This window comes from Heterodontus francisci, unplaced genomic scaffold (genome assembly GCF_036365525.1).
Source record: "Heterodontus francisci isolate sHetFra1 unplaced genomic scaffold, sHetFra1.hap1 HAP1_SCAFFOLD_737, whole genome shotgun sequence".
NCBI classification, from domain to species: Eukaryota; Metazoa; Chordata; class Chondrichthyes; order Heterodontiformes; family Heterodontidae; genus Heterodontus; species Heterodontus francisci.
The window spans coordinates 342,766-352,683 of record NW_027140112.1 but is presented as its reverse complement, the minus strand read 5'-3'; positions in this window follow the sequence as shown (position 1 = coordinate 352,683).

Genomic DNA, 9,918 nt, shown 5'->3' with positions numbered 1-9,918 from the left:
ACATTACCACAGGGAGGAGAATAAGCCAATACAGGTATTTCAGTTAAACGGGACTGTTGACAAGGAAATGTATTGTGAGGATGAGGCAAAGGCAGGCCTAAGAAATTCTCCGAAGTTCCAAAGAAGGGTCACTGACCCGAAACGTTAACTCTGCTTCTCTTTTCACAGATGCTGCCAGACCTGCTGAGTGGTTCCAGCATTTCCTATTTTTATTTCAGATTTCCAGCATCCGCAGTATTTTGCTTTTATTTTAGTGTTTAATTCACTGCCACTTCTCTTCCAGGAATGCCTACCTTGAAGAAGTTCTGCTCTTCTCTCCGACGGGATTTTCGTTTGTCTCTTTTACCTTGTTCACCTTCATTGCTTTCTATTTCCCTCCTGGTGTTTGATAAGGTGTCTACCAAAACTCGTTTTCACAGCCACATCTCCTTCCTCAGTGACTGTCTCTGGCTCCAACTTATTCCACGTGGATTCCAACTGCAGTTTCACCCATCATGCTTTGAATCCACCCAGGATCACAGGTATCTCCGAGAAATACAACGTTCCTCGCACTGCTACTCTCGCCACATCCTGAGATCCACACTCAGTGCTATGCGCCGCCACATGCACACACTGGACCTCTCTCTCCAGCAGCACCACCTCACCTTATCTCAATGCTGTTCTACTCCGCAGTTTCATTTCATCTTTCGTCTCATCCGAGTTCTGAAGAAGGGTCACTGACCCAAAACGTCTGCTTCTTTTTTCACAGATGCTGCCAGACCTGCTGAGTGCTTCCAGCATTTCTTGTTTTTATTTCAGATTTCCAGTATCCGCAGTATTTTGCTTTTATTATATGGTGTAAAGAAGGCAGACTCCTACCCAAATTCTCATTTAAAGGACTGCATGGACAGAGTGGGCAACACCATATGTCGTAAAGAGACAGATGTGTTGGAGGGATACTGTCAAATTCCTTTGACACCCCAGGGTAAGACAAGATCAGCTTCTGTTACCCAGGACAGGGTTTTCCAGTGTCACGTGATGCCACATAGGTTAAGGGGTACTCGAGAAACTTCTCAGAGAATAGTGAACACAGTAGAGGTCAGTGCTCCGAGCTCTGCAGTGCACCTGGCTGAAGTGATGGACAATAGGGACACTTGGAAGGAAAGCACGAAACAGCTGGAAGACTATGCTTGGAAATTTGAAATGGGTTAATTGGGACAATCTTTGAAAAAATTTAAACTGAAAATGTTCTGGTGGAACTTGTTGCTGTCGTTCCAATATTCTTGAAAAGTGTATATCTGTAAATGTGGACGAAAATGTGTTATCATTTGTTTTTGCAATTTCATTTTTTACATTGTAATGAAACGCATTATCGGAATGGTATTTCATTCCACCAGGGGTGGAGATGTTATGATCCTACTTATTTTTTTTTGGGTCGCGGGGGGTGGATGTGTGCAGTGTGTCTTTAAGAACAAAGAACAAAGAAAATTACAGCACAGGAACAGGCCCTTCAGCCCTCCAAGCCTACGCCGATCCAGATCCTCTATCTAAACATGTCACCTATTTTCTAAGGGTCTGTATCTCTGTACTTCCTGCCCGTTCATGTATCTGTCCAGATACATCTTAAAAGACGCTATCGTGCCCGCATCTACCACCTCCGCTGGCAACGCGTTCCAGGCACCCACAACCCTCTGCGTAAAGAACTTTCCACGCATATCCCCCCTAAACGTTTCCCTTTTCACTTTGAACTCGTGTCCCCTCGTAATTGAATCCCCCACTCTGGGAAAAAGCTTCTTGCTATTCACCCTGTCTATACCTCTCATGATTTTGTACACCTCAATCAGGTCCCCCCTCAACCTCCGTCTTTCTAATAAAAATAATCCTAATCTACTCAACCTCTCTTCATAGCTAGCGCCCTCCATACCAGGCAATATCCTGGTGAACCTCCTCTGCACCCTCTCCAAAGCATCCACATCCTTTTGGTAATGTGGCGACCAGAACTGCACGCAGTATTCCAAATGTGGCCGAACCAAAGTCCTATACAACTGTAACATGACCTGCCAACTCTTGTACCCAATACCCCGTCCGATGAAGGAAAGCATGCCGTCTGCCTTCTTGACCACTCTATTGAACTGCGTTGCCACCTTCAGGGAACAATGGACCTGAACACCCAAATCTCTCTGTACATCAATTTTCCCCAGGACTTTTCCATTTACTGTATAGTTCACTCTTGAATTGGATCTTCCAAAATGCATCACCTCGCATTTGCCCTGATTGAACTCCATCTGCCATTTCTCTGCCCAACTCTCCAATCTATCTATATTCTGCTGTATTCTCTGACAGTCCCCTTCACTATCTGCTACTCCAACAATCTTAGTGTCGTCTGCAAACTTGCTAATCAGACCACCTATACTTTCCTCCAAATCATTTATGTATATCACAAACAACAGTGGTCCCAGCACAGATCCCTGTGGAACAATACTGGTCACACGTCTCCATTTTGAGAAACTCCCTTCCACTGCTACTCTCTGTCTCCTGTTGCCCAGCCAGTTCTTTATCCATCTAGCGAGTACACCTTGGACCCCATGCGCCTTCACTTTCTCCATCAGCCTACCATGGGGAACCTTATCAAACGCCTTACTGAAGTCCATGTATATGACATCTACAGCCCTTCCCTCATCAATCAACTTTGTCACTTCCTCAAAGAATTCTATTAAGTTGGTAAGACATGACCTTCCCTGCACAAAACCATGTTGCCTATCACTGATAAGTCCATTTTCTTCCAAATGGGAATAGATCCTATCCCTCAGTATCTTCTCCAGCAGCTTCCCTACCACTGACGTCAGGCGAACGGTCTCTAATTACCTGGATTATCCCTGCTACCCTTCTTAAACAAGGGGACAACATTAGCAATTCTCCAGTCCTCCGGGACCTCACCCGTGTTTAAGGATGCTGCAAAGATATCTGTTAAGACCCCAGCTATTTCCTCTCTCGCTTCCCTCAGTAACCTGGGATAGATCCCATCCGGACCTGGGGACTTGTCCACCTTAATGCCTTTTAGAATACCCAACACTTCCTCCCTCCTTATGCCGACTTGACCTAGAGTAATCAAACATCTGTTCCTAACTTCAACATCCGTCATGTCTCTCTCCTCGGTGAATACCGATGCAAATAACTCGTTTAGAATCTCACCCATTTTCTCTGACTCTACGCATAACTTTCCTCCTTTGTCCTTGAGTGGGCCAATCCTTTCTCTAGTTACCCTCTTGCTCCTTATATATGAATAGAAGGCTTTGGGATTTTCCTTAACCCTGTTTGCTAAAGATATTTCATGACCCCTTTTAGCCCTCTTAATTCCTCGTTTCAGATTGGTCCTACATTCCCGATATTCTTTCAAAGCTTCGTCTTTCGTCAGCCGCCTAGACCTTATGTATGCTTCCTTTTTCCTCTTAGCTAGTCTCACAATTTCACCTGTCATCCATGGTTCCCTAATCTTGCCATTTCTATCCCTCATTTTCACAGGAACATGTCTCTCCTAAAGGCAGCAAATGATCAGTACTGCTTTAAGAACAAGCAAGCCTCAGGAGTTGGAGAAGGTGCATTCTGGTTGCTGTTGGATACAGCCATACAGAGAGGGAGAACAAGCCAGCCTCAGATGTTACCAAGGAAAGTGCATCTTGTTTGCCCCAGATACAGCCATTATGCAATGCTGTAATTTATTACAAAGGGAATGGAATATAAAAAATGTTTTGCTACAGTTGTACAGGGCATTGGTGAGTCCAAATCTGGAATATTCTGTACAGTGTTGGTCTTCTTACTGAAAGGATATAGTTGCATTGGAAGCAGTTCAGAGAAGGTTCATTCGACTGATTCCTGGGAGAAAGGGTTATCTTTTGAGGAAAAGGTGAACAGTTTGGTTCTGTATTCATTGGAGTTTAGAAGGATGAGAGTTGATCTCATTGAAATATATAAGATCCTGAGGGGACTTGACAAGGTGGATGGTGAAAGGACGTTTCCCCTTCTGGGGAAGGCGAAAACTGGGCAACAGTTTAAAATTAAAGGCTCTCCCATTTAAGACAGAGTGACGTGAGAAATTTATTTCTCTCAGAGAGTCGTGAGTCTGTGGAACTCTCTTCCCCGAACTCGGTGGTGGTAGGGTCATTGAATGTTTTTAAGGCAGAGGTAGACAGAGTCTTGACAAACAAGGGAGTCAAAGGATATCGGGGGTCGGCAGGAAAGTGGAGCTGAATCCACAAACAGATCAGTCATGATCTTGTAGAATGGCGGAGCAGGCTTGAAGGTCTGAATAGCCAACTCCTGCTCTTCGATCATGTGTTCATATGTTCGTACATAGGTCAGACTGAGAGCACGGTAGAGAATTAAAATGAGAAGAAACAGGAAGCACAGGGCCATGCTTGCGGACTGAAGGGAAGTGTTCCACAAAGCGGTCACACAGTCTGTATTTTGCCTCCTCAGTGTAGAGGAGACCACAATTATCTACCACTGTGTCGTGTGATTTGCTTATTTTTTAAGCAATTAGGCACTAATATTGGCTGAAATCCTGCAAAGCTTTTTAGGTCCCAACTGTTGCACTGCTGTGTTTTTTACAGTGAATGATTATTATGATGGTTGTAGGGTTACTAATTCAGCAAATTACTGAGGAAAATTACTTCATTTCAGTCAGCATGCTCAGTCTTGATCAGTTCCATAATGATCTGTATTATCTCATCATCTTCAATTGACTTGTAATTACAAATTACAATAAGCACCTGGTGATAAAACTGTCTCCACTCAAGAAAGTTCTCAAAGAGAACATGCCCTCTTCTAATTTTTTCTGTGGTATTTTAAGATGAAACTATACCATATAACATTTTGATGTCTTAAAAATATACAATTACCCCATCACAGAATATAACCCCAGTTTCTCACATGGTAGACAGGGGCACGCAACATGCTACCAACAGGAACTAATAGGTTCACCACTTGTGCATTACCTACAGTGGTATCAGACCAGAAATCAGACACTGTTATCAGACCTGGACTCATCCAATTGCCCCAGGAGGAGGATTTTTATTCCAGTGATTGATCTGGGTGAGTGGCACAGCAGCACGAAGGGCCAAATGGCCTCCTCCAGCTCCTATTTCTTATGTTCATTAAACCTCAGTCTGGTTCCTCTCGAGCTGCCGAGTGAATGAATTAAATCTTTCTTGACAAATCACCAAGAAACCAGACTACAATTCATGCCCGAAACATCACTTATTGGTTACAAATCACATTTGAGTTAAATCTGAGTAGACACATTATGGACATGCATAAAGTGTACCATCTACAAGAAGCACTGCAGCAACACACCAAGGCTCCTTAGACAGCACCTTCCAAACCCACAACCCCTACCATCTAGAAGGACAAAGGCAGCAAATGCAAGGGAACACCACTACCTGCAAGTTCCCCTCCAAGTCACACACCATCCTGACTTGGAACTATATCGCCATTCCTTCACTGTCGCTGGGTCAAAATCCTGAAACTTCCTTCCTAACAGCACTGTGGATGTACCTACCTCACATGAACTGCAGCGGTTCAAGAAGGTAGCTCACCCCCACCTTCTCAAAGGCAGTTAGGGATGGGCAATAAATGCTGGCCTAGCCAGCGACGCCCACACTCCATGCATGAATTTAAAAAAACACATATAAATGTAATCAGAGTTATCCAGCAGTTGAGCAATAATAAGGAGAGTATTTCACAAAAACAAGTTAGAAATGCAAGGGTGAGTGGCCAAAGATCAAAAAGTCTGAAAATTAGTGGCTGAAGACAAAAAGTCAGAATTTTTTTCTGACAAGGAATTATGTAATTTTAGCACTTTTAATGAAGGAAACTAGTTGTGTCATGGTAATTTTGTACAATTTTGCATGTGTAATGAATAAAATTGCACTGTACTCAGAATACAATTTCATGAGACTTACCTGACAGCTGATAATTGGGTTTTACAGAGCTTCATGTTCTCAATGTCCTGCTTCTGCCTATTTATAGATTTTTCATGTAAAAAGTGTTCTGTGAAGATGTGTCAACTTCACTGGAAAGCAACATTTAGAAGCATACTAGACTGCACATTCTGCACCTTGGTAAGTGATGTGCAAAAATCAATAGGTATATAAATTAATAAAAACTAAACATTTAACAGATGTTGACAATCCAGAAACTTGACGATAAGTGGGGTCCTTTTTCTTACTTTGTGCTGAGATAATCAACTGAACGAAGCAGAAAGCAAAACCAGGTGCACGACAGCTTTTCCAGATAATCTTAAGCGATGTCAAACCACACGTTAAAAAAAGATGGCCAGAGTTATACTCCTTATCTTCCAGCACTGTGGTGTAAAAGACAGCTTCACACAGACTCCAGGTTTACAGTGTGACTGGGTCAGTAGACAGTGAAAGTGGAGATGAACAATGAATGGAATTCAGCCACACACCTGAGCAAACCGATAAGTGGAAATTCCAGATCACTTCAGTTGCTGCAATGCACAGGACATATGAAGTTTATACAACTCATACTCACTGCAGGATATTCACATGCAGCAACCAGCTTGTACAGTGTTTTCAGAAATTACTTTGTATGTACACAGCAGTGTGTGTCTAAACATACAAATTAGGAGCAGGAGTCGGCCACTCAGCCCTTTAAGCCTGCTCTGTCATTCAATAAGCTCATGTCTGAACTGATTACTCCACATTTCCACCTACCCCCGATAACCTTCCACCTCCTTGCTTATCAAGAATCTATCTACCTCTGTCTTCAAAATATTCAAATGTAAATGGAACCAAGTTTCAAATGCCTATTGACAGACCAATGTTTTTGCTGCAGACCAGCGACTTGCCAGCTACTGATCCTGCACCATTAATTTTAAGTCATGTCAAATGAGCTGTGTCAGTTCGCAGGTGCTCTATGCTAAGATATCCCATGAAGGCGAAAACAAACATTGGGAGTTGGTCTGTGTGCGAACACGCCTCCTTTTTGGAAATTTACAGAACACTAACACACAGAAGTTGTGGAGGAGTATGCAGATCCACCCACTTACTATCCTGCTTCAAGTTCCTTTCCACCGAGTCTAAACAATAAACACAACTTAAAAACTGGTAAAAAGACCACCGAGCAGTTTTGTATTTGGTCAACTTTAAAAAAAGAACATTAGAACTGACTGCTTGATTTTTTGTCACGGTCGGAAAGGGAGAACCTATTGGTGGATTTCCAAAATCCCAATGTTGGAAATCTGCTGTTTCATGGACATTTTTCAGCCCTGAGTTACTTGTGAACTCGCTGGTGTGTCAGCAGGTTGGATGAAATAGTGAATCTCTTCTCACACTCTGGCCTCTCACCAGTGTGAACTCGCTGGTGTGTCACAAGATGGGATGGAGTAGTGAATCCCTTCCTGCACTCTGAGCAGGTGAATGGCCTCTCCCCAGTGTGAACTCGCTGGTGTGTCAGCCGGTTGGATGAAGTAGTGAATCCCTTCCTACACTCTGAGCAGGTGAACGGCCTCTCCCCAGTGTGAACTCGCTGGTGTGTCAGCCGGTTGGATGACTGAGTGAATCCCTTCCCACACTCAGAGCAGGAGAATGCCCTCTCTCGAGTGAGAGCTCGTTGGTGTGTCAGAAGATAGGATGAAGTAGTGAATCCCCTACTGTGTTCTGAACAGGTGAACGGCCTCTCCCCATTGTGAACTCGCTTGTGTCTGAGCAGGTGGGATGAAGGAATGAATCCTTTCCCACACACAGAGCAGATGAATGGTCTCTCTGCAGTGTGACTGCCCTGGTGTACAGTGAGTTCAGATGATTGCTTGAACCCAGCCCTGTGATAAGAACACCTAAACGGTCTCTCCTCAGTGTGAACACGTTGATGGGACATCAGTTCAGTGGAACATTTGTAGCAATTCCCACAATCTGGACATTTCAAAGGTCTCTCCCCAGTATGAACTCGCTGGTGTTTCAGCAGGTTGGATGACTGAGTGAATCCCTTCCCACACTCAGAGCAGGTGAACAGCCTCTCCAGAGTGTGACTGCATGGATGGGTTTCCAGCTCAAATGGATGATTCAATCCTTTCCACAGTTCCCATATTTACATGGTTTCTTCCCAGTGTGACTGCACTTGTGTTTCAACAGGCCCGATGATCGGCTGAAACCTCTTCCACACACAGAACACGTGTACAGTTTCTCCCCACTGTGATCAGTGCTTTTTCCTTCCATGTTCAAAATCCAGTGATATTTGGGTTACGATAAATTGGCCAAGTCCTTCAGAACCCGATCAAATGTTTGCTTTGCATTTCACAACTGCAAATCCTCCTCTTCTAAAACCCTGTGAAATTGCTTGAAAACGGAAAAAATGTCTGAGAGAGGCCACAAAAACACAAAGGTTGTGAAATGGAACTGAATGAATCTGGTAATTCATGGGACTGGCAATAGGAAAAAGTGACCATGAAAGCTGCTGGATTGATGTACAACCCCAATTGGTTCACTAATGTCCTTCAGGGAAGGGAACCTGCCAACTAGTCTGGACCTACACAAGACTCTGCCCTCTATAGGAGGAAGGAGGGAGAGGAGAGAAAAGAGAGGGAGGGAGGAGAAGAGGGTGATTTTATGTATGTACAATTGGACCAGAACTTTGACCATAACCTCCCAAACCCTCAACTTCCATCATCTAGAAGGACCAGGGTAGCAGGTGTATGTGAACACCATCACCTCAAAGTTCCCCTCCAAGTCACACACCATCCTGACTGTCTGACATCCAGTATTGGATGAACAGAAATTTCCTCCAATTAAAGATTGGGAAGTCTTCACTTCCTGCCACGAACTTCACTCCCTCGGCACCAACTTTATCCCTCTCCCTGGCAACTGTCTGAGGCTAAACCAGACCATTCATAACCTTGGCATCATATCTGATCCCAAGATGAGCTTCCAACTGCATATCAGCACCATCACTCAGACTGCCTAGTTCCACCTCAGTAACATCGGCAGACTTCACCACTGTCTCAGCTCATCTGCCACTGAAACTTACATTCATGTATTTGTTCCCTCTCAAATTGACTATTCTAACACATTCCTGGTCAGCATCACACATTCTACCCTCCATAAACTTTAGATCATCCAAAACTCTGCTGCCTGTGTTGTTACTCGAACCACGTCCTGTTCGCCCATCACAACTGTGCTCACTGGCCTACACAGGCTCCCAGTTAAATAGCACCTCAATTTTAAAATCCTCATCCTTGCTTTCAAATCTCTCCATACCCTCACGCCTCACTATCTCTATAATCTCCTCCAGCTCCAGCAGACAGAGTTTCGAAACACTCAGCAACACAACTCCAGTAAAACATCCTCAGAGGAAAAGGGGGTGCAGTGTGTGATACAACTCACAAGGACCTTGTCCGCCGCCATCACTCACACTGCTTGGCATTGCGCTTCCGCGAAAAGCAGTTCGGCACTGCGCATGCTTCGACTCCAATGCCGTGAGCCGTGAACCGTGAACATTTTTTTTTAACGCCGATAATGTTGGGTTGAAGCCCCGCCATTGAACTTCCCAATATAAGCGCTGGAAGGGAGTGGGAAAGCTGTGATTGAACATGAAACTGAATGCGGTGATTGAAGCGAAGATCATGGGAGGGAGCAGGGACCTGGATGCGACCATTGAGGCGGTTTGGATTTCAGTCGTGTTTTGTGTCAAGTTCAGCAGCGCCATCTTTACTCCTGGCAGCTGCCTGAGGCACAGTCACGTTTCAGTCGATGCATTTGCGCATGTACCAGTGATGCAGCACCTATTTGGTTACGTTGCTAGCAAACGCGCCATTAATATATGTTTGCTGCTTTATACCATTTTATTTTTCTGAGTATGAACCATGAACTACCCGTCCATTCCCCGACTGGTAAATGGCAGCCTATACGGCCCAGAATGCACCGC